Below are 26,435 nucleotides of genomic sequence, written 5' to 3'. Positions count from 1 at the left end.
TCAGGAAGAGTTCAGAAATCAATATTTTGTGGAATAGCCATGATTTTTAATCACAGCTTTCATGCGTCTTGTCATGCTTTCCACCAGTCTTTCACACTGCTTCTGGCGCAAAAATGTAAGCAGTTCTTCTTTGTTTGATGGCTTGTGACTAGAGTTGAGCGAAACGGGTCGAAAAAATTCAAAAGTCGCCGACTTTTGGCAAAGTCGGGTTTCATGAAACGAAACCCGACCCTAGGATGAGGTCGGCCACGAGGTCGGCGACTTACGCACCAAAGTCGCGTTTCAAAAGTTTGTTTTGCGTTCTTTTCCAGCCAATCAGGATCCACGGACACTGTGGGCAACGTGATGACATAGGCACGGGTCACCACCATCTTTCAGAAGGGCATGCAAGTGATTGGCTTGCTTTGGTGGGCGTCACAGGGGGTATAAAAGGGCGTGCACGCCGACCGCCATCTTACTTCTGCCGATCTTAGTATAGGGAGAGGTTGCTGCTGATTCTGTAGGGAGAGCGTAAGGCAGGGAAGAAGACAAAAAAACTGCTTCTGCTGCTAGCGATTTGGCCTGCACAACACACAAGTCACTGTGTGTGCAGTGCAAGGGGAGGCTATATTGTGGTGTATCAGTGGTGTTGGTTGTTGGGCTGCCTTTTAAGGCTTCCTGACACGCTGGCATTGCTGTTTACCCACTGCTCGGCAAACTGCTTTTTTAAAAGCAATCCAATCTCCCTTATCCTCTCGTCACTTTGGTCACAGGCAGCTGTGCCATCGAGCGTGTCACATAGCGCTCAGATATCAGTGGGCCGCACACAATCCACAAGTGTCCACTGTCCACAAGTGTACGCAGAGATTCAAAATCTCCATTATCCTCTCGTCACTTTGGTCACAGGCAGCTGTGCCATCGAGCGTGTCACATAGCGCTCAGATATCAGTGGGCCGCACACAATCCACAAGTGTCCAGTGTCCAAAAGTGTACGCAGAGATTCAAAATCTCCATTATCCTCTCGTCACTTTGGTCACAGGCAGCTGTGCCATCGAGCGTGTCACATAGCGCTCAGATATCAGTGGGCCGCACACAATCCACAAGTGTCCAGTGTCCAAAAGTGTACGCAGAGATTCAAAATCTCCATTATCCTCTCGTCACTTTGGTCACAGGCAGCTGTGCCATCGAGCGTGTCACATAGCGCTCAGATATCAGTGGGCCGCACACAATCCACAAGTGTCCAGTGTCCAAAAGTGTACGCAGAGATTCAAAATCTCCATTATCCTCTCGTCACTTTGGTCACAGGCAGCTGTGCCATCGAGCGTGTCACATAGCGCTCAGATATCAGTGGGCCGCACACAATCCACAAGTGTCCAGTGTCCAAAAGTGTACGCAGAGATTCAAAATCTCCATTATCCTCTCGTCACTTTGGTCACAGGCAGCTGTGCCATCGAGCGTGTCACATAGCGCTCAGATATCAGTGGGCCGCACACAATACACAAGTGTCCAGTGTCCAAAAGTGTACGCAGAGATTCAAAATCTCCATTATCCTCTCGTCACTTTTGTCACAGTCAGCTGTGCCATCGAGCGTGTCACATAGCGCTCAGATATCAGTGGGCCGCACACAATCCACAAGTGTCCAGTGTCCAAAAGTGTACGCACAGATTCAAAATCTCCATTATCCTCTCGTCACTTTGGTCACAGGCAGCTGTGCCATCGAGCGTGTCACATAGCGCTCAGATATCAGTGGGCCGCACACAATCCACAAGTGTCCACTGTCCAAAAGTGTACGCAGAGATTCAAAATCTCCATTATCCTCTCGTCACTTTGGTCACAGGCAGCTGTGCCATCGAGCGTGTCACATAGCGCTCAGATATCAGTGGTCCGCACACAATCCACAAGTGTCCAGTGTCCAAAAGTGTACGCAGAGATTCAAAATCTCCATTATCCTCTCGTCACTTTGGTCACAGGCAGCTGTGCCATCGAGCGTGTCACATAGCGCTCAGATATCAGTGGGCCGCACACAATCCACAAGTGTCCACTGTCCACAAGTGTACGCAGAGATTCAAAATCTCCATTATCCTCTCGTCACTTTGGTCACAGGCAGCTGTGCCATCGAGCGTGTCACATAGCGCTCAGATATCAGTGGGCCGCACACAATCCACAAGTGTCCAGTGTCCAAAAGTGTACGCAGAGATTCAAAATCTCCATTATCCTCTCGTCACTTTGGTCACAGGCAGCTGTGCCATCGAGCGTGTCACATAGCGCTCAGATATCAGTGGGCCGCACACAATCCACAAGTGTCCAGTGTCCAAAAGTGTACGCAGAGATTCAAAATCTCCATTATCCTCTCGTCACTTTGGTCACAGGCAGCTGTGCCATCGAGCGTGTCACATAGCGCTCAGATATCAGTGGGCCGCACACAATCCACAAGTGTCCAGTGTCCAAAAGTGTACGCAGAGATTCAAAATCTCCATTATCCTCTCGTCACTTTGGTCACAGGCAGCTGTGCCATCGAGCGTGTCACATAGTGCTCAGATATCAGTGGGCCGCACACAATCCACAAGTGTCCAGTGTCCAAAAGTGTACGCAGAGATTCAAAATCTCCATTATCCTCTCGTCACTTTGGTCACAGGCAGCTGTGCCATCGAGCGTGTCACATAGCGCTCAGATATCAGTGGGCCGCACACAATACACAAGTGTCCAGTGTCCAAAAGTGTACGCAGAGATTCAAAATCTCCATTATCCTCTCGTCACTTTGGTCACAGGCAGCTGTGCCATCGAGCGTGTCACATAGCGCTCAGATATCAGTGGGCCGCACACAATCCACAAGTGTCCAGTGTCCAAAAGTGTACGCACAGATTCAAAATCTCCATTATCCTCTCGTCACTTTGGTCACAGGCAGCTGTGCCATCGAGCGTGTCACATAGCGCTCAGATATCAGTGGGCCGCACACAATCCACAAGTGTCCAGTGTCCAAAAGTGTACGCAGAGATTCAAAATCTCCATTATCCTCTCGTCACTTTGGTCACAGGCAGCTGTGCCATCGAGCGTGTCACATAGCGCTCAGATATCAGTGGGCCGCACACAATACACAAGTGTCCAGTGTCCAAAAGTGTACGCAGAGATTCAAAATCTCCATTATCCTCTCGTCACTTTGGTCACAGGCAGCTGTGCCATCGAGCGTGTCACATAGCGCTCAGATATCAGTGGGCCGCACACAATCCACAAGTGTCCACTGTCCACAAGTGTACGCAGAGATTCAAAATCTCCATTATCCTCTCGTCACTTTGGTCACAGGCAGCTGTGCCATCGAGCGTGTCACATAGCGCTCAGATATCAGTGGGCCGCACACAATCCACAAGTGTCCAGTGTCCAAAAGTGTACGCAGAGATTCAAAATCTCCATTATCCTCTCGTCACTTTGGTCACAGGCAGCTGTGCCATCGAGCGTGTCACATAGCGCTCAGATATCAGTGGGCCGCACACAATCCACAAGTGTCCAGTGTCCAAAAGTGTACGCAGAGATTCAAAATCTCCATTATCCTCTCGTCACTTTGGTCACAGGCAGCTGTGCCATCGAGCGTGTCACATAGCGCTCAGATATCAGTGGGCCGCACACAATCCACAAGTGTCCAGTGTCCAAAAGTGTACGCAGAGATTCAAAATCTCCATTATCCTCTCGTCACTTTGGACACAGGCAGCTGTGCCATCGAGCGTGTCACATAGCGCTCAGATATCAGTGGGCCACACACAATCCACAAGTGTCCAGTGTCCAAAAGTGTACGCAGAGATTCAAAATCTCCATTATCCTCTCGTCACTTTGGTCACAGGCAGCTGTGCCATCGAGCGTGTCACATAGCGCTCAGATATCAGTGGGCCGCACACAATACACAAGTGTCCAGTGTCCAAAAGTGTACGCAGAGATTCAAAATCTCCATTATCCTCTCGTCACTTTGGTCACAGGCAGCTGTGCCATCGAGCGTGTCACATAGCGCTCAGATATCAGTGGGCCGCACACAATCCACAAGTGTCCACTGTCCACAAGTGTACGCAGAGATTCAAAATCTCCATTATCCTCTCGTCACTTTGGTCACAGGCAGCTGTGCCATCGAGCGTGTCACATAGCGCTCAGATATCAGTGGTCCGCACACAATCCACAAGTGTCCACTGTTCAAAAGTGTACGCAGAGATTCAAAATCTCCATTATCCTCTCGTCACTTTGGTCACAGGCAGCTGTGCCATCGAGCGTGTCACATAGCGCTCAGATATCAGTGGGCCGCACACAATCCACAAGTGTCCACTGTCCACAAGTGTACGCAGAGATTCAAAATCTCCATTATCCTCTCGTCACTTTGGTCACAGGCAGCTGTGCCATCGAGCGTGTCACATAGCGCTCAGATATCAGTGGGCCGCACACAATCCACAAGTGTCCACTGTCCACAAGTGTACGCAGAGATTCAAAATCTCCATTATCCTCTCGTCACTTTGGTCACAGGCAGCTGTGCCATCGAGCGTGTCACATAGCGCTCAGATATCAGTGGGCCGCACACAATCCACAAGTGTCCACTGTCCACAAGTGTACGCAGAGATTCAAAATCTCCATTATCCTCTCGTCACTTTGGTCACAGGCAGCTGTGCCATCGAGCGTGTCACATAGCGCTCAGATATCAGTGGGCCGCACACAATCCACAAGTGTCCACTGTCCACAAGTGTGTGCAGAAATTCTAAAACTCCCCTGTCCTATAGACACCTTGTACCTTGTTTTACATTACTATATAGTTTGTTGGATTTTGTCTACATTTCTACCAAAAATGAGGAAGGCTGGTGGAAGAGGCCGTGGAATTGGGCGGGGGTTGGCAGCTGGTAATGATGGTGTTGGTGGTGGATCTGATGGTAGTGGCAAGAGCAAAATAGGACCGAATGCAGGAGGTGCTGACCCTGCGTCATCGTCTGGCTACATAAGGCCTCGAACGCTTAGTTTTCTAGGAGTTGGCAAACCGCTTTTAAAGGCAGAGCATCAGGAAAAAGTTTTGTCTTACATTGCTGACTCAGCCTCCAGCTCTATCGCCTCCTCTTCTTCAGTTGTAAAAAGTAAAAGCACTGAGTCGTCATTGGAGGCTCATGTTCATGAACCATACCTTTCCTTGTGTCCTTCACCCCAACCAAGATTGAAGGATGACGCAGGCCATACTACTGATTACTCCATGGAGCTGTTTTCACATACCATGCCTGGATTATCAAGTCAAATGGTGAATTACCCAGGCCAAGATGAATCTGACATGGAGTGCACTGATGCACAGCCGCTGATGGATGATTCTGCTGGTACATTCACTCAGAGCACTACATTGTCCTCGCAGTGTACAGAGCCAGATTTTGACCCTGATGAGACTCAGGTGCCCCTTCCCGCACACTATACCACCATACACGGTGACACAGAGAAAGGTGCACATGACATAAAAGAGGAGGTGATGGATGACCCAGTTGTTGACCCAGATTGGCATCCATTGGGGGAAGAGGGTGCTGCTTCCAATAGCTCAGATGAGGAGCATCCACAGCAGACATCGACATCGCAACAGCTGTTATCTGGCAGGCCCGGAGCACTCCAAAGACAGGTTCCAAACATCAAAAGAGTTGCTGGACAGCTTGTCCAGAGGGTCAAAAGATCACAGCGTGCTAGGCCGCAAAATGTCTGCCAAAGTAGGAAGAGTGCAGTGTGGCACTTTTTTGAACAAAATCCTCATGATCAGGCCAAGGTTATCTGTAAGAAGTGCCCAAAGACCTTTAGCCGAGGGAAAAATCTGAAAAATTTGAATACCAGTTGCATGCTTAGACATTTAACCAGCATGCACTTGCAAGCGTGGACACAACACCAAACCTCAAGTGCCACATGTGCAATGATCACAACGAAGGTAGTCAGCAACGCTACATTGTTTCCCCCACTGTAAGCCCACCGGTTAGCACAGCAGCAAATGTTGAGGTGTCGTTGCAAGGCCACAGCAGTCAGGGAATCCCACTGTTATATCAACGAAAGACTGATTCTAGGCCATCAGAAAGAACACCAACTCCATCACCATCATCAACCCTCTCTCAGTCCGCCCTGTCCACCGCTACTTCCACCATATGCAGCTTTCAAGTCCAGCTCACCCTCCCAGACACTATGAGTAGGTCAAGAAAGTACTCAGTCTCTCATCCGCGTACACTGGGTTTGAACGCCCACATTGCCAAACTAATCTCGTTTGAGATGATGCCCTTTCGGTTGGTGGAAAGCACAGCTTTCCGCGAACTCATGGCCTATGCAGTACCAGGCTATGACCTACCCAGTCGCCACTTTTTCTCTCGCAAAGCCATCCCAGCCCTCCACCATCATGTGAAAGACCGCATTGTCCATGCACTCAAGCAGTCAGTGAGCGGAAAGGTGCACCTCACAACTGATGCATGGTCCAGTCGGCATGGCCAGGGCCGTTACGTGTCCATCACTGCGCACTGGGTTAATGTGGTGGATGCAGGGTCCACAGGGGACAGCGGTAGTGGGACAGTGCTGCCTAGCCCACGGTATAGGAAACAGTTGGCTGTAGGCGTTCGACCCTCCTCCTCCTCCTCCTCCTCCAGAAGCGACAGCTCGTCCACAGAGCGCAGTCGTACGAGCACTCCATCTGCAGCTGCCACTGTTGCACACGATGTGTCCCCCTATCGAGCAGCTAGTGGAAAGCGTCAGCAGGCTGTGTTGCAGATGATGTGTTTGGGCGACAGACACACCGCCGAGGTGCTGGCCGAGTACTTGAAGCGACAAACTGAGTCATGGCTGGGCAGTGTACATCTTGAGGCAGGCAAGGTAGTTAGTGATAACGGCCGTAATTTTGTGGCAGCCATAGCCCTTTCAAAACTCAGCCACATACCTTGCTTGGCTCACACCTTGAACCTGGTGGTGCAGTGCTTCCTCAAAAATTATCCGGAGTTAACAGCCCTGCTCCAGAAGGTGCGAAGAATGTGCGCGCACATCCGCCGGTCGCCTGTACACTCTGTTCGTATGCAGAAGCTGCAGCGATTGCTCCACCTTCCCAACCACCGCCTCATTATCGACATTGCAACAAGGTGGAACTCCACCCTGCACATGGTGGAGTGGCTGTGCGAGCAGAGGCAGGCCATAATGCATTTGTGGGAGGATACATGGCCAGGCACTTTGAGAGCAGACATGGAGTTGACAGGCGTGCAGTGGTCGAAGCTGAAAGACCTCTGTAAAGTCCTTCAGTGTTTTGAGGAATGCACACGGCTGGTAAGCGCAGACGACGCCATCCTAAGCATGAGCATCCCACTTATGCGTCTGCTCATGCAAACTTTGACGCACCTTAAGGAGCAGGCGTCTGCAGCCAATGTTGATGAGGAGGAAGAGGAGGAGGGAATCCTTGATGACATTCAGCCATTGTCTGCTCAGGGACCTCTCCTGGACGAGGTGGAGGAAGAAGAGGAGGAGGAGGAGGATGATGATGGGGATGATTACTTAGGTGAGGAGGATGCATCTCGTGGGGCAAGTGAAAATGTTGACGTGGCAAGGTCTGGTACAGGGTTTGTGCGTGACTGGAGGGATGTGGATTTGCCAGAAAGTGCTCCTCCACCCAGCACTCGCAGTGCATCATTGACACCGGGAACATTGGCCCACATGTCAGATTATGCCTTGCGGATCCTAAAAAGGGACCCCCGCATTGCCAAAATGATGAACGATGATGACTACTGGTTGGCCAGCATCCTGGATCCACGCTATAAAGGCAAATTACAAAACATCATGCCACAGGAGAACCTTGACCTAATATTGGCTAATAAACAAGCAACTCTGGTAAATCGGTTGCTTGAGGCATTCCCAGCACACAGCAGCCGTGATGGTTCTCACACGAGCCGTATGGGCCGGGGGCAGCTTGGCAGAGGTGTTCGTGGTGCACACAGCAGAAGTGGCGTTGGAGACAGGGGTTTCATGACAATGTTGTGGACTGATTTTTCAAATACCGCTCACACAACTGGTAATACTGCATCGATGGAAAGTGACAGGAGACAGCAGTTGTCAACTATGGTTACAAACTACTTTTCCTCCCATATCGATGTTCTCCCACACAGGTCATTCCCCTTTGACTATTGGGCCGCTAAACTGGACACCTGGCCTGAATTGGCCCAATATGCCTTACAGGAGCTCGCTTGTCCAGCTGCAAGTGTGCTATCGGAAAGAGTCTTCAGTGCAGCTGGATCAATCCTGACAGAAAAAAGGACCCGTCTGTCAACCCAAAATGTGGATGATCTAACCTTCATTAAAATGAACCACGCATGGGTTTCCAAGGATTTTGTCCCACCTTCCCCTGATGACACATAGGGTGACAGGAAAATGGCTTGCTTTGGTCCACCTCTTCCTGGTACTTCACCTATTTCGCCTTTTGCATCAGTTGAATGTCCAACATCAACATATGCCACTTTCTAAAACTCCCTAACTGTGCTGCCTCCCCCCCCATGGCCGGGGTCACCACGTAGCGCACGACACCGTGCGAGTGCCGTTGCCCTGGACAGGTGGGTAGGCCGGCTCTTGGGCGCGGGCACTGGCACAGGGTCCCTCATAGTGCAATCAAGTGTCTCTGACGGCGGTGGTGCACACCCGCCGTCAGACACACCGCTGTACTATGAGGGGCCCAGTGCCAGTACCGACGCCCACGAGTGGGCCCCCCTTGCTTGGGCAGGGCCCCAGCATTTGCAATCTTTACCTCTCCCTGCTCCTCCGCTGTGTAATCTGGGCCGTCAAATCCATACTGTGCCTGACACTGTCTGAGCCTGCCTCCTGAGACATATATTTTGAATGTGTACGCTATCCATACATGTTATCCGGGGATACGGTACCCCTTCTAACCTTTGTGCAATGACGTGCAATCCATACTGGGCCTAACACCGTCTGAGCCTGCCTCATGCTGTATAGACATATATTTTGAATGTGTACGCTATCCATACATGTTATCCAGGGATACGGTACCCTTTCTAACCTTTGTGCAATGACGTGCAATCCATACTGGGCCTAACACCGTCTGAGCCTGCCTCATGCTGTATAGACATATATTTTGAATGTGTACGCTATCCATACATGTTATCCAGGGATACGGTACCCCTTCTAACCTTTGTGCAATGACGTGCAATCCATACTGGGCCTAACACCGTCTGAGCCTGCCTCATGCTGTATAGACATATATTTTGAATGTGTACGCTATCCATACATGTTATCCAGGGATACGGTACCCTTTCTAACCTTTGTGCAATGACGTGCAATCCATACTGGGCCTAATACCGTCTGAGCCTGCCTCATGCTGTATAGACATATATTTTGAATGTGTACGCTATCCATACATGTTATCCGGGGATACGGTACCCTTTCTAACCTTTGTGCAATGACGTGCAATCCATACTGGGCCTAACACCGTCTGAGCCTGCCTTATGCTGTATAGACATATATTTTGAATGTGTATGCTATCCATACATGTTATCCGGGGATACGGTACCCCTTCTAACCTTTGTGCAATGACGTGCAATCCATACTGGGCCTAACACCGTCTGAGCCTGCCTCATGCTGTATAGACATATATTTTGAATGTGTACGCTATCCATACATGATACGGTACCCCTTCTATCCTTTGTGCAATGACGTGCAATCCATACTGGGCCTAACACCGTCTGAGCCTGCCTCATGCTGTATAGACATATATTTTGAATGTGTACGCTATCCATACATGTTATCCAGGGATACGGTACCCTTTCTAACCTTTGTGCAATGACGTGCAATCCATACTGGGCCTAACACCGTCTGAGCCTGCCTCATGCTGTATAGACATATATTTTGAATGTGTACACTATCCATACATGTTATCCGGGGATACGGTACCCCTTCTAACCTTTGTGCAATGACGTGCAATCCATACTGGGCCTAACACCGTCTGAGCCTGCCTCATGCTGTATAGACATATATTTTGAATGTGTACGCTATCCATACATGTTATCCGGGGATACGGTACCCTTTCTAACCTTTGTGCAATGACGTGCAATCCATATTGGGCCTAACACCGTCTGAGCCTGCCTCATGCTGTATAGACATATATTTTGAATGTGTACGCTATCCATACATGTTATCCGGGGATACGGTACCCCTTCTAACCTTTGTGCAATGACGTGCAATCCATACTGGGCCTAACACCGTCTGAGCCTGCCTCATGCTGTATAGACATATATTTTGAATGTGTACACTATCCATACATGTTATCCGGGGATACGGTACCCCTTCTAACCTTTGTGCAATGACGTGCAATCCATACTGGGCCTAACACCGTCTGAGCCTGCCTCATGCTGTATAGACATATATTTTGAATGTGTACGCTATCCATACATGTTATCCGGGGATACGGTACCCCTTCTAACCTTTGTGCAATGACGTGCAATCCATACTGGGCCTAACACCGTCTGAGCCTGCCTCATGCTGTATAGACATATATTTTGAATGTGTACGCTATCCATACATGTTATCCAGGGATACGGTACCCTTTCTAACCTTTGTGCAATGACGTGCAATCCATACTGGGCCTAACACCGTCTGAGCCTGCCTCATGCTGTATAGACATATATTTTGAATGTGTACGCTATCCATACATGTTATCCGGGGATACGGTACCCCTTCTAACCTTTGTGCAATGACGTGCAATCCATACTGGGCCTAACACCGTCTGAGCCTGCCTCATGCTGTATAGACATATATTTTGAATGTGTACACTATCCATACATGTTATCCGGGGATACGGTACCCCTTCTAACCTTTGTGCAATGACGTGCAATCCATACTGGGCCTAACACCGTCTGAGCCTGCCTCATGCTGTATAGACATATATTTTGAATGTGTACGCTTTCCATACATGTTATCCGGGGATACGGTACCCCTTCTAACCTTTGTGCAATGATGTGCAATCCATACTGGGCCTAACACCGTCTGAGCCTGCCTCATGCTGTATAGACATATATTTTGAATGTGTACGCTATCCATACATGTTATCCAGGGATACGGTACCCTTTCTAACCTTTGTGCAATGACGTGCAATCCTTACTGGGCCTAACACCGTCTGAGCCTGCCTCATGCTGTATAGACATATATTTTGAATGTGTACGCTATCCATACATGTTATCCGGGGATACGGTACCCCTTCTAACCTTTGTGCAATGACGTGCAATCCATACTGGGCCTAACACCGTCTGAGCCTGCCTCATGCTGTATAGACATATATTTTGAATGTGTACACTATCCATACATGTTATCCGGGGATACGGTACCCCTTCTAACCTTTGTGCAATGACGTGCAATCCATACTGGGCCTAACACCGTCTGAGCCTGCCTCATGCTGTATAGACATATATTTTGAATGTGTACGCTATCCATACATGTTATCCGGGGATACGGTACCCCTTCTAACCTTTGTGCAATGACGTGCAATCCATACTGGGCCTAACACCGTCTGAGCCTGCCTCATGCTGTATAGACATATATTTTGAATGTGTACGCTATCCATACATGTTATCCGGGGATACGGTACCCCTTCTAACCTTTGTGCAATGACGTGCAATCCATACTGGGCCTAACACCGTCTGAGCCTGCCTCATGCTGTATAGACATATATTTTGAATGTGTACGCTATCCATACATGTTATCCAGGGATACGGTACCCTTTCTAACCTTTGTGCAATGACGTGCAATCCATACTGGGCCTAACACCGTCTGAGCCTGCCTCATGCTGTATAGACATATATTTTGAATGTGTACGCTATCCATACATGTTATCCGGGGATACGGTACCCCTTCTAACCTTTGTGCAATGACGTGCAATCCATACTGGGCCTAACACCGTCTGAGCCTGCCTCATGCTGTATAGACATATATTTTGAATGTGTACACTATCCATACATGTTATCCGGGGATACGGTACCCCTTCTAACCTTTGTGCAATGACGTGCAATCCATACTGGGCCTAACACCGTCTGAGCCTGCCTCATGCTGTATAGACATATATTTTGAATGTGTACGCTATCCATACATGTTATCCGGGGATACGGTACCCCTTCTAACCTTTGTGCAATGACGTGCAATCCATACTGGGCCTAACACCGTCTGAGCCTGCCTCATGCTGTATAGACATATATTTTGAATGTGTACGCTATCCATACATGTTATCCAGGGATACGGTACCCTTTCTAACCTTTGTGCAATCACGTGCAATCCATACTGGGCGTGAGAACGGCTGGCGAGCTGTTAAGCAAGCTACAGCACCTGTCCAGACAAGTACAGGGATTCCCTAGCGAGGAGACTTATTTGATTGTTTTTTATGTTGGGACAGCAATTTTTGGGGAGCACTATACTCTGGAGAATGATAGATGGGGCCCACCATACACTGGAACATTCCAAAGGTGGACATCAGACACTGGAGCAGCATTTACAGGGCCCATTATACACTAGAGCAGTAGAAATGGGGCCCATTATGTTTGGAGCATTATTTGGGCCCATAAGACAGTGGAGCTTCATCCATGGGGACCAACATATACTGTAGCATTATGTGGAGCTCATCATATACTGTTTCAAACATTATATGGGACCAATGATTTTGTATGGAGAAATAGATGGGCCTCGTCATGAGATGTAAAAAGTGAGGTATTTTTCATTGTACTATACCGCTATTTCTCTGCCGTATCGGAGCATGATGAGTTGTGGTATGTGTTAAAGGGGCGCTCTTTCGCCCAGGGCACATGAAAACCTGCAGCCAGCCCTCCCCCCCCACAAATTTAGCCAAATAACCCCCATTTTTCAGTGCGTAACTTGTATTATGAAGTTAATTAAGGTTGACAAGCTTAAGTAAGAAGAATTGATGCTTTTGGCATTCAAATGGGCACTGTAGGTGTGTTTCCTGTCCTCCTCTCACTGCCGACTTTTATTCCCCATTGACTTACATTGGGTTTCGTGTTTCGGGACGACCCCGACTTTTCCCTATAATCGGACGATCTTGCTCGACCCGACTTTTGGAAAAGTCGGGTTTCACGAAACGAAACGAGACCCTAAAAAAGCAAAAGTCGCTCAACTCTACTTGTGACTATTCATCTTCCTCTTGATTACATTTCAGAGGTTTTCAGTGGGGTTCAGGTCTGGAGAATGGGTTGCCCTTGACAGGGTTTTGATGTGGTGGTCTCTTAATTTTTGCCAGTGCTGTATAAGTGCCAAGGAGGCATCATCCTTTTGAAAATGCGCTCAGGAGTCATTATTACTGGGTTAAGGAGCACAATACTAGCCTTTCCCCAGGCTCTGACATCTCACACTATGCCACTCATATCCAAAAATTGCCCAACCCGAAATGCATCACTGTAACCAGAAACCAACAAGAAGTATTCCTGGTACCATTGCTGACATCATCCTCAGTTACTGGTCCGCCATCAAAGATTGGCAGTGCCCAACGGTGACCACCAGTTTTTTTTGTTTGCCTATTTTTTTTGGTTCAGCTATAAGGAGGGTTGGATTTTTGTATTTTTTCTTGTGGGTTTTTTTTTACACAAGAACTGGGGATAATGTGGCGATAACTTGGTAAATCTCATTAAAACACTCAATGGTCCCATAACACAATTATCTGTTTAACTTTACAGTCGCTTCACTCCTTCATTAAAGCACTAATGACGCCATTTAATAACCACCGCTAAACAGGGCGCACGCGGTGCTCGAATTGTATTATGGCGTGGGGGGAGGACATGTCTACTGGAGCAGTAAATCTGTACCAAAAGGGAGCCATGCCGAGGAGTGTTTTCATGGGGCCACAATGATCCCTGGTATCTTTCTCCTGCTAATGTGTTCCTATAACTCTGAGATTCCTGTAATCTGGTATCGGCTAATTCAGGAAACCTGTGATAGAATGCAATATATGCAAGGCTGGCAAATGTAACTGCACAGGGATCTACAATTGGCAGGCTGCCGATTTTGGCAACAGGTATTTTTAAAGCGTGTGACCACCGAGAATGCAATCATATAGCCATTCACTCCCCTGGATCACCAGCATAGCGCCATCTTACCAAGGATATGTACTGCGATGGGCACAACACAATGCAATTTTTTTTCATGTCAAACCACATTTTTAACCTTACTCAGTTTTTTGTGTCCCCGCACAGAAAGAGCCCCTAGTTGAACCTCTCAGTATTCCTAACACTACGATACTCTTTTCATGTCTCCACAATCAGTATGATACCCACACACAATTTTTCTCCTCCTTGCTCCCCCACATTGCATTGCCCTCCCACTCAGTATGATACACCCAAACTGCTGCCAACACATGATCCTCCACCAATTACTCTAATATATTATAATGCCCCCACGCATGATGTTCCACTTTGCATTCTCCCTAGAGTATGATGTCCTTCACAGAGTATGATGCCCCAGCTCCCTACTCACTATAGTGCACTGACTAAATACAAAAATACTCCCCTCAGTTGTCACAATAAGCTGCTACATCATGTTCTGTGCTGGCTCCATGCACCAGGTGCGATCTGTTGACATAAGCTGAATGGTGGAGCAGGGGTGGCTTGAGGGTATCCTAGTGACAGGGTGAATGGCTTCAGCATTATACTGTGTTGTTGGCTGTGAGGACAATTTATTATGCTGGGGGAACTGTCGAGGCAATATATTGTGTGTGGGCAGTATTGGAGGCATCATACTGTTTTGGGTTCTGTGAGTGCAATATGCTGTGTAGAGGGAACTGTGCTTGTGTCAAAATGTGGGGCACCATACTGATTAAGGCCGCTTTCACACTTCAGGCCTTCGGTATCCGGCATGGTGCGGCGAAAAACCGGACTACCGGATCCGGCGGCAAACGCAGACACCGGATCCTTCTTTCTGCTGGATATATTCCAGGCAGAGAAGGTTTCCGGGCATGCGCAGTGCGAAAAGCCGGTCCGGCGTTGGGAAAAAACGTTGCATGCAACGTTTTTTCCAGACGCCTGACCGGCTATTTTCTCCAGATCCGGAAAAAAATGGATGCGCCGCATTGCCATCTGGCGCAATGCGGCACCAATGAAACAGCACGGGGAAAAAGCCGGATTTGGTCGTAACAGGTGCCGGATCCGGCAGTCCGGTTTTTCGCCGCACCATGCCGGATACCGAAAGCCTGAAGTGTGAAAGTGGCCTAAGAGGAGCTGTGCGGGCCCTCATACTGTGTTGGGTGCATCACACTGTGTGGAGAGCGGTCAGGGAATCATACAGAGTATAAGGAGCATTGGGGGCCATCATTTTGTTTGGTGGGACATTACACTGTTTGTGGGGAACATGCTGAGTATGGGAAGTTGCTGGGTCATCACACTGTGTGAGTGGACTGTGGGTGAATCATAATTTGTGGGGACACTCTGGGGCATCATATTGTTTGTGGGGAGGTGTGAGGCCAACATACTGTGTATGGAAAGTGGTGGGGCTATCAGTGTGTGAGGAGAAAAATATTTATTTGTGGGCAAAGGAATTTCATAAACCATTTTGATAAGGTTTTATCAATGCTGAACTAAAGGAATTTCACTATAGTATTGTAAGCTGTAGAAGTATATCACTTACAATACAATATGTGGCTTTTGTCTAAGTTGTGAATTAAAAAAAATTTGGAAATTGTTACCTAATGTAATATTAAAACTCAAAAATTATAAATTACATTAGATCAGCACCACCTGCTGGTCATAGATGTGACGTTCATATATCGCTGCATCTTGTGGATGACACTAAACACGAATGAAATGATCTGATTGAATAGATATTTTTTCTCTTTTGCATTGCACATCTTTCTATAGCGGCGCCACCGCAGGTCAAATGAAGTACTACACAATTAGCTCTGAAATCAATAGCCGATTACTCAAGGGCTGAGAGTTTTAGGCAAGATAGAAAAAGTCATCTAAAAAAGTCATCTATACATGGCCACATTCTCCATGGTCCCATAGAAGAAATACAGAATTTGCATCACGTTGACCACACCTTATTTGACCTACCTACTGAGCATAAAGACTTTCCTTTGAGGAGATAAATCTGAAGTTGACTTGGCTGCATCATCGCTGACAGCTTCTTATTATAATGCCTCTAATCCCAGACAATGGCGCTATCATCTGTTTTCATGACATCCACTTTTTTTTTCTTATTTGAAATCATTTTCCTGGACGCTCATGCTTCAAAAATGTCAGAAAGATAAATAAGTGTTAGGAATGTGCGGAGTATTTACATATGATTTATCATTAGCGGTAATTAAATACAGAATCTAATTATATAGCACCATTTAATTCACTGAGAATGACTTCTCCATCCGACATCAGAGAATAGATTGCGTCAGAGAAACCGATACATAGTGCTGACCAAGAACACATTAGTAGACTTGGTTAAAGAAGTAGGGATGAGCGAACCCAAACCGTAAAGTTCAGGGTTCGTACCGGACATCTAGCGTGGGCAGTTAGAGAGGTATAACACCCTTGCTTGTGCTAACTGGTCAAGGCATCGGTGGTTGTGTGAACCTCTATGCTGATGGCATTGAAAAATGCAGGTGTGTATGGTCTGTAACATGTTCACCCAAGGCAGGGACGGCCTGTCTGGAAAAGTAGTGTTTAGAGTTGAGCGAAACGGGTCGAACAATTTCAAAAGTCGCCGACTTTTGGCAAAGTCGGGTTTCATGAAACGAAACCCGACCCTAGGATGAGGTCGGCCACGAGGTCGGCGACTTACGCGCCAAAGTCGCGTTTCAAAAGTTTGTTTAGCGCTCTTTTTCAGCCAATCAGGATCCACGGACACTGTGGGCAACGTGATGACATAGGCAGGGGTCGCCACCATCTTTCAGAAGGGCATGCAAGTGATTGGCTTGCTTTGGTGGGCGTCACAGGGGTTATAAAAGGGCGTGCACGCCGACCGCCATCTTACTTCTGCCGATCTTAGCATAAGGAGAGGTTGCTGATTCTGTAGGGAGAGCGTTAGGCAGGGAAGAAGACAAAAAAACTGCTTCTGCTGCTAGCGATTTTGCCTGTGCAACACACCAGTCACTGTGTGTGCAGTGCAAGGGGAGGCTATATTGTGGTGGATCAGCGGTGTTGGTTGTTAGGCTACCTTCTAAGGCTTCCTGACAGCTGCATTGCTGTTTCCCCACTGCTCTGCAAACTGCTTTTTTAAAAGCAATCCCAATTTTTTTTTTGTCCTGCTAAGGTACTGAGCGTGCATTTATTCACACCATACAGCGGTGTACGCTCGTCACACAGTACCGTGTAACGGCTGTTATCACAGCCACAGTGAAGCTATCTGTGTGTCACTGTGGAAGGATAAGTGGAGGACTTGTTCCGTTCTTACAGACCTACACTCTAGGGATATTCCTATTCTGCCCAATTCTACAATTCACTTTTTTCTCACCTGTGCCATCGAGCCTGTGACATAGCGCTCTGATATTAAGTGGGCCTCACACAATCCAAAAGTGTCCAGTGTCCACAAGTGTCTGCAGAAATTCAAAATCTCCCTTATCCTGTAGTCACTTTTTTCACACCTGCTGCATCGAGCCTGTGACACAGCGCTCTGATATTCATTGGGCCTCACACAATCCAAAAGTGTCCAGTGTCCACAAGGGTCTGCAGAAATTCAAAATCTCCCTTATCCTGTAGTCACTTTTTTCACACCTGTGCCATCGAGCCTGTGACATAGCGCTGTGATATTCAGTGGGCCTCACACAATCCAAGTGTCCAGTGTCCACAAGTGTCTGCAGAAATTCAAAATCTCCCTTATCCTGTAGTCACTTTTTTCACACCTGTGCCATCAAGCCTGTGACATAGCGCTGTGATATTCAGTGGGCCTCACACAATCCAAGTGTCCAGTGTCCACAAGTGTCTGCAGAAATTCAAAATCTCCCTTATCCTGTAGTCACTTTTTTCACACCTGTGCCATGGAGCCTGTGACATAGCGCTGTGATATTCAGTGGGCCTCACACAATCCAAGTGTCCAGTGTCCACAAGTGTTTGCAGAAATTCAAAATCTCCCAGAAATTCAAAATCTCCCTTATCCTGTAGTCACTTTTTTCACACCTGTGCCATCGAGCCTGTGACATAGCACTGTGATATTCAGTGGGCCTCACACAATCCAAGTGTCCAGTGTCCACAAGTGTCTGCAGAAATTCAAAGTCTCCCTTATCCTGTAGTCACTTTTTTCACACCTGTGCCATCGAGCCTGTGACATAGCGCTGTGATATTCAGTGGGCCTCACACAATCCAAGTGTCCAGTGTCCACAAGTGTCTGCAGAAATTCAAAATCTCCCTTATCCTGTAGTCACTTTTTTCACATCTGCTGCATCGAGCCTGTGACAAAGCGCTGTGATATTCAGTGGGCCTCACACAATCCAAGTGTCCAGTGTCCACAAGTGTCTGCATAAAATCTAAATCTCCCTTATCCTGTAGTCACTTTTTTCACACCTGTGCCATCCAGCCTGTGACATAGCGCTGTGATATTCAGTGGGCCTCACACAATCCAAGTGTCCAGTGTCCACAAGTTTCTGCAGAAATTCAAAATCTCCCAGAAATTCAAAATCTCCCTTATCCTGTAGTCACTTTTTTCACACCTGTGCCATCGAGCCTGTGACATAGCACTGTGATATTCAGTGGGCCTCACACAATTCAAGTGTCCAGTGTCCACAAGTGTCTGCAGAAATTCAAAATCTCCCTTATCCTGTAGTCACTTTTTTCACACCTGTGCCATCGAGCCTGTGACATAGTGCTGTGATATTCAGTGGGCCTCACACAATCCAAGTGTCCAGTGTCCACAAGTGTCTGCAGAAATTCAAAATCTCCCTTATCCTGTAGTTACTTTTTTCACACCTGTTGCATCGAGCCTGTGACATAGCGCTGTGATAGTCAGTGGGCCTCACACAATCCAAGTGTCCAGTGTCCACAAGTGTCTGCAGAAAATCTAAATCTCCCTTATCCTGTAGTCACTTTTTTCACACCTGTGCCATCGAGCCTGTGACATAGCGCTGTGATATTCAGTGGGCCTCACACAATCCAAGTGTCCAGTGTCCACAAGTGTCTGCAGAAATTCAAAATCTCCCAGAAATTCAAAATCTCCCTTATCCTGTAGTCACTTTTTTCACACCTGTGCCATCGAGCCTGTGACATAGCGCTGTGATATTCAGTGGGCCTCACACAATCCAAGTGTCCAGTGTCCACAAGTGTCTGCAGAAATTCAAAATCTCCCAGAAATTCAAAATCTCCCTTATCCTGTAGTCACTTTTTTCACACCTGTGCCATCGAGCCTGTGACATAGCGCTGTGATATTCAGTGGGCCTCACACAATCCAAGTGTCCAGTGTCCACAAGTGTCTGCAGAAAATCTAAATCTCCCCTGTCCTATAGACACCTTGTACCTTGTTTTACATTACTATATAGTTTGTAGGATTTTGTCTACATTTCTACCAAAAATGAGGAAGGCTGGTGGAAGAGGCCGTGGAATTGGGCAGGGGTTGGCAGCTGGTAATGATGGTGTTGGTGGTGGATCTGATGGTAGTGGCAAAAGCAAAATAGGACCGAATGCAGGAGGTGTTGAGCCTGCGTCATCGTCTGGCTCCATAAGGCTTCGAAGGCTTAGTTTTCTAGGAGTTGGCAAACCACTTTTAACGCCAGAGCATCAGGAAAAAGTTTTGTCTTACATTGCTGACTCAGCCTCCAGCTCTATCGCCTCCTCTTCTGAAGTTGTAAAAAGTAAAAGCACTGAGTCGTCATTGGAGGCTCATGTTCATGAACCACACCTTTCCTTGTGTCCTTCACCACAACCAAGATTAAAGGATGACGCAGGCCATACTACTGATTACTCCATGGAGCTGTTTTCACATACCATGCCTGGATTATCAAGTCAAATGGTGAATTACCCAGGCCAAGATGAATCTGACATGGAGTGCACTGATGCACAGCCGCTGATAGATGATTCTGCTGGTACATTCACTCAGAGCACTACATTGTCCTCGCAGTGTACAGAGCCAGATTCTGACCCTGATGAGACTCAGGTGCCCCTTCTCGCACACTATACCACCATACACGGTGACACAGAGGAAGGTGCACATGATATTGAAGAGGAGGTGATGGATGACCCAGTTGTTGACCCAGATTGGCATCCATTGGGGGAAGAGGGTGCTGCTTCCAATAGCTCAGATGAGGAGCATCCACAGCAGACATCAACATCGCAACAGCTGTTATCTGGCAGGCCCGGAGCACTCCAAAGACAGGTTCCAAAAATCAAAAGAGTTGCTGGACAGCTTGTCCAGAGGGTCAAAACATCACAGCGCGCTAGGCCGCAAAATGTCTGCCAAAGTAGGAAGAGTGCAGTGTGGCACTTTTTTGAACAAAATCCTCATGATCAGGCCAAGGTTATCTGTAAGAAGTGCGCAAAGACCTTTAGCCGAGGGAAAAATCTGAAAAATTTGAATACCAGTTGCATGCTTAGACATTTAACCAGCATGCACTTGCAAGCGTGGACACAACACCAAACCTCAAGTGCCACATGTGCAACTGATCACAAAGAAGGTAGTCAGCAACGCTACATTGTTTCCCCCACTGTAAGCCCACCGGTTAGCACAGCAGCAAATGTTGAGGTGTCGTTGCAAGGCCACAGCAGTCAGGGAATCCCACTGTTATATCAACGAAATACTGAATATAGGCCATCAGAAAGAACACCAACTCTATCACCATCATCAACCCTCTCTCAGTCCGCCCTGTCCACCGCTACTTCCACCATATGCAGCTCTCAAGTCCAGCTCACCCTCCCAGACAGTATGAGTAGGTCAAGAAAGTACTCAGTCTCTCATCCGCGTACACTGGGTTTGAACGCCCACATTGCCAAACTAATCTCGTTTGAGATGATGCCCTATCGGTTGTTGGAAAGCGCAGCTTTCCGCGAACTCATGGCCTATGCAGTACCATGCTATGACCTACCCAGTCGCCACTTCTCTCGCAAAGCCATCCCAGCCCTCCACCATCATGTGAAAGACCGCATTGTCCATGCACTCAAGCAGTCAGTGAGTGGAAAGGTGCACCTCACAACTGATGCATGGTCCAGTCGGCATGGCCAGGGCCGTTACGTGTCCATCACTGCGCACTGGGTTAATGTGGTGGATGCAGGGTCCACAGGGGACAGCGGTGGTGGGACAGTGCTGCCTAGCCCACGGTATAGGAAACAGTTGGCTGTAGGCGTTCCACCCTCCTCCTCCTCCTCCAGAAGCGAAAGCTCGTCCACAGAGCGCAGTCGTACGAGCACTCCATTTGAAGCTGCCACTGTTGCACACGAGGTGTCCCCCTATCGAGTAGCTAGTGGAATGCGTCAGCAGGCTGTGTTGCAGATGATGTGTTTGGGCGACAGACACACCGCCGAGGTGCTGGCCGAGTACTTGAAGCAACAAACTGAGTCATGGCTGGGCAGTGTACATCTTGATGCAGGCAAGGTAGTTAGTGATAATGGCCGTAATTTTGTGGCAGCCATAGCCCTTTCAAAACTCAGCCATATACCTTGCTTGGCTCACACCTTGAACCTGGTGGTGCAGTGCTTCCTCAAAAATTATCCGGAGTTAACAGCCCTGCTCCATAAGGTGCGAAGACTGTGCGTGCACATCCGCTGGTCGCCTGTACACTCCGTTCGTATGCAGAAGCTGCAGCGATTGCTCCACCTTCCCAACCACCGCCTCATTATCGACATTGCAACAAGGTGGAACTCCACCCTGCACATGGTGGAGCAGCTGTGCGAGCAGAGGCAGGCCATAATGCATTTGTGGGAGGATACACGGCCAGGCACTTTGAGAGCAGACATGGAGTTGACAGGTGTGCAGTGGTCGAAGCTGAAAGACCTCTGTAAAGTCCTTCAGTGTTTTGAGGAATGCACACGGCTGGTAAGCGCAGACGACGCCATCCTAAGCATGAGCATCCCACTTATGCGTCTGCTCATGCAAACTTTGACGCACCTTAAGGAGCAGGCGTCTGCAGCCAATGTTGACGAGGAGGAAGAGGTGGAGGGAATCCTTGATGACATTCAGCCATTGTCTGCTCAGGGACCTCTCCTGGACGAGTTGGAGGAAGAAGAGGAGGAGGAGGATGATGATGGGGATGATTACTTAGGGGAGGAGGATGTATCTCGTGGGGCAAGTGAAAATGTTGGCGTGGCAAGGTCTGGTACAGGGTTTGTGCATGACTGGAGGGATGTGGATTTGCCAGAAAGTGCTCCTCCAACCAGCACTCGCAGTGCATCATTGACACCGGGAACATTGGCCCACATGTCAGATTATGCCTTGCGGATCCTAAAAAGGGACCCCCGCATTGCCAAAAATGATGAACGATGACGACTACTGGTTGGCCAGCATCCTGGATCCACGCTATAAAGGCAAATTACAAAACATCATGCCACAGGAGAACCTTGACCTAATATTGGCTAATAAACAAGCAACTCTGGTAAATCGGTTGCTTGAGGCATTCCCAGCACACAGCAGCGGTGATGGTTCTCACACGAGCCGTACGGGCCGGGGGCAGCTTGGCAGAGGTGTTCATGGTGCACACAGCAGAAGTGGCGTTGGAGACAGGGGTTTCATGACAATGTTGTGGACTGATTTTTCAAGTACCGCTCACACAACTGGTAATACAGCATCGATGGAAAGTGACAGGAGACAGCAGTTGTCAACTATGGTTACAAACTACTTTTCCTCCCATATCGATGTTCTCCCACATAGGTCATTCCCCTTTGACTATTGGGCTGCTAAACTGGACGCCTGGCCTGAATTGGCACAATATGCCTTACAGGAGCTCGCTTGCCCAGCTGCAAGTGTGCTATCGGAAAGAGTCTTCAGTGCAGCTGGATCAATCCTGACAGAAAAAAGGACCCGTCTGTCAACCCAAAATGTGGATGATCTAACCTTCATTAAAATGAACCATGCATGGGTTTCCAAGGATTTTGTCCCACCTTCCCCTGATGACACATAGGGTGACAGAAAAATGGCTTGCTTTGGTCCACCTCTTCCTGGGACTTGACCTATTTCGCCTTTTGCATCAGCTGAATGTCCAACATCAACATATGCCACTTTCTAAAACTCCCTAACTGTGCTGCCCCCCCCCATGGCCGGGGTCACCACCTAGCGCACGACACCGTGCGAGTGCCGTTGCCCTGGACAGGTGGGTAGGCCGACTCTTGGGCGCGGGCACAGGGTCCCTCATAGTGCAATCAAGTGTCTCTGACGGTGGTGGTGCACACCCGCCGTCAGACACACCGCCGTACTATGAGGGGCCCAGTGCCAGTACCGACGCCCACAAGTGAGCCCCCCTTGCTTGGGCAGGGCCCCAGCATTTGCAATCTTTACCTCTCCCTGCTCCTCCGCTGTGTAGTCTGGGCCGTCAAATCCATACTGTGCCTGACACCGTCTGAGCCTGCCTCCTGATGTATAGACATATCTTTTGAATGTGTACGCTATCCATACATGTTATCCGGGGATACGGTACCCTTTCTCACCTTTGTGCAATCACGTGCAAGCCATACTGGGCCTTACACCGTCTGAGCCTGCCTCCTGATGTATAGACATATCTTTTGAATGTGTACGCTATCCATACATGTTATCCGGGGATACGGTACCCTTTCTCACCTTTGTGCAATCACGTGCAATCCATACTGGGCCTAACACCATCTGAGCCTGCCTCCTGATGTATAGACATATCTTTTGAATGTGTACGCTATCCATACATGTTATCCGGGAATACGGTACCCTTTCTCACCTTTGTGCAATCACGTGCAAGCCATACTGGGCCTAACACCATCTGAGCCTGCCTCCTGATGTATAGACATATCTTTTGAATGTGTACGCTATCCATACATGTTATCCGGGGATACGGTACCCTTTCTCACCTTTGTGCAATCACGTGTAACCCATACTGGGCGTGAGAACGGCTGGCGAGCTGTTAAGCAAGCTACAGCACCTGTGGTTTGCACACGTAAGTTTTTCATTTTATTCAGGAATGACGGTTAGGCCTAATTCCGGAACTGCGGTTGACCTGCACTTACTGGGAAATCATCGTTCGCGAGTAATAATTGTAATCAGTGATCCCCATCACTAACGTTGTTCAGCGGGTTATCTGCACCTGTAAGCGACAAACGCTGGCCTTTTCAGTGTAGCGCACATGCAGCCACGGACATGTAAGGGCATGACACACCAGTTATTGGCCAATCTCATGTGCCAGAGCCTCACGTGTCCCTCTAGTAAGCCGGACTCGGACCGCAGGGCATGACGGAGTCTCGTTCGTTAACGGAATTAAGCTTGCAATGTGTGCATCTGTTCTGTAGCTGGCATGGTTGAGGTTGCCCGTGTTGAGTCAAATTACGCCGTAGACTCCACTCCTGGTGGTGCCCTTCTGGACATTCCTTTAAGGTTCACCTTTGCAACCATACTGCCCACGTAAAACAAACACTTTGCCTTCATGAACGCTGTTTGGAGGGTCATGACTCGTTGAAATAACGCCGCCCAATCAGTTAACCTGCTAGAGAGATCCTTCGTTGCTCCCAAGCATGACATCACACTCCCTAGGAGGAAGGTAATGCCACTGTGGCGACCGTACTCCTGGGGGCGACACGAGTGCACTGATGCCCAGCCACTGCTCGATGAATCTGCTGGTACATTGACCCAGACCACTACATTCCCCTCGCACGCTACCCGGCCTGAATCTGACCCTGATGAAACTCAGGTTACCCTTCCCATATACAGTTCCATCTTACACAGTGACAAAGAGGAAGCTGCAAATGAAAGTGCAGGTTCGGCCCACCCGCCATCAGACACACCACCGTACTATCAGGGGCCCTGTGCCAGTGCCGTCGCCAACGAGTGGGCCCCCCCTGCTTGCTCAGGATCACAGCACTTGCAAGGTTGAAATACTGTGCAGTGAGATGTAAGATGGGGACGACGAGGAGTCCAGACTAGTACAGGGATTCCCTAGCGAGGAGACTTATTTCATTGTTTTCAATGTTGGGACAGCAATTTTTGGGAAGCACTATACTCTGGAGAATGATAGATGGGGCCCACCATACACTGGAACATTCCAAAGGTGGACATCAGACACTGGAGCAGCATTTACAGGGCCCATTATACACTAGAGCATTAGAAATGGGGCCCATTATGTTTGGAGCATTATTTGGGCCCATAAGACAGTGGAGCTTCATCCATGGGGACCAACATATACTGTAGCATTATGTGGAGCTCATCATATACTGTTTCAAACATTATATGGGACCAATGATTCTGTATGGAGAAATAGATGGGCCTCGTCATGAGATGTAAAAAGTGAAGTATTTTTCATTGTACTATACCGCTATTTCTCTGCCGTATCGGAGCATGATGAGTTGTGGTATTATGTGTTAAAGGGGCGCTCATTCGCCCAGGGCACATGAAAACCTGGAGCCAGCCCTACCCCCCCACAACTTTAGCCAAATAACCCCCATTTTTCAGTGCGTAACTTGTATTATGAAGTTAATTAAGGTTGACCAGCTTAAGTAAGAAGAATTGATGCTTTTGGCATTCAAATGAGCACTGTAGGTGTGTTTCCTGTCCTCCTCTCACTGCCGACTTTTATTCCCCATTGACTTACATTGGGTTTCGTGTTTCGGGACGACCCCGACTTTTCCCTATAATCGGCCGATCTTGCTCGACCCGACTTTTGGAAAAGTCGAGTTTCACGAAACGAAACTCGACCATAAAAAACCAAAAGTCGCTCAACTCTAGTAGTCTTGGCTGGGAACCAGGTACTGTGGTTCCAATAATTCCAAATGTATTGTTATCCCTTTAGAAACAATATGTAGAATGTGGGATCCAGTGTTTGGGGGATGTACAGCTGAATGCTTCAATGGGATGGTGTGGAGATGCTCGGGAACATTGTTGGTGGTGGTGCTGTCTTTGCGGGGACCAAGGAGGGGAAGGAAGAGACCGAGACCGCAGCAGAAAAGGGAGCAGGAGGAGGATCAGATCTTGGGTTTTTCACATGTGTTCTCCACTGCAGCTCATGCTTATCATACAGATGCCTCGCCATCCAGGCGGTGCTCAGGTTTGCATTTATGCCTTGCTTCAGTCTCTAATGCTACAGCGTGCAAACCACTCATGTATTGTCAGGGAGCTCCTTTGAGCACTACCCCTCCCACGTACTCCTCCTACAACCGAACAAGTGGTTGGGCATCAGTGCACTCAGTCTATTCCACTTGTGGGGCAGGCCCAGGTGGATGGGCCACAGAGCCACAGCCAGCGGAGTCATCAAAAAGCAGAAGTGACTGCTGCCTGACTTGGGGCTCAGACTGCTGCCTGATTTGCAAGGGAGAAGACAACGTGATGGAACTGGAGGCACTCTCAGCCAACCAATGTAACACCACCTCTACTTGTCCCGATCT

Source organism: Dendrobates tinctorius, unplaced genomic scaffold, assembly GCF_039654945.1.
Source record: "Dendrobates tinctorius isolate UK_male_01 unplaced genomic scaffold, ASM3965494v1 ptg000019l, whole genome shotgun sequence".
Lineage (NCBI taxonomy): Eukaryota > Metazoa > Chordata > Amphibia > Anura > Dendrobatidae > Dendrobates > Dendrobates tinctorius.
The sequence above is the reverse complement of the archived record's forward strand: the minus strand, read 5'-3'. Positions refer to the sequence as shown.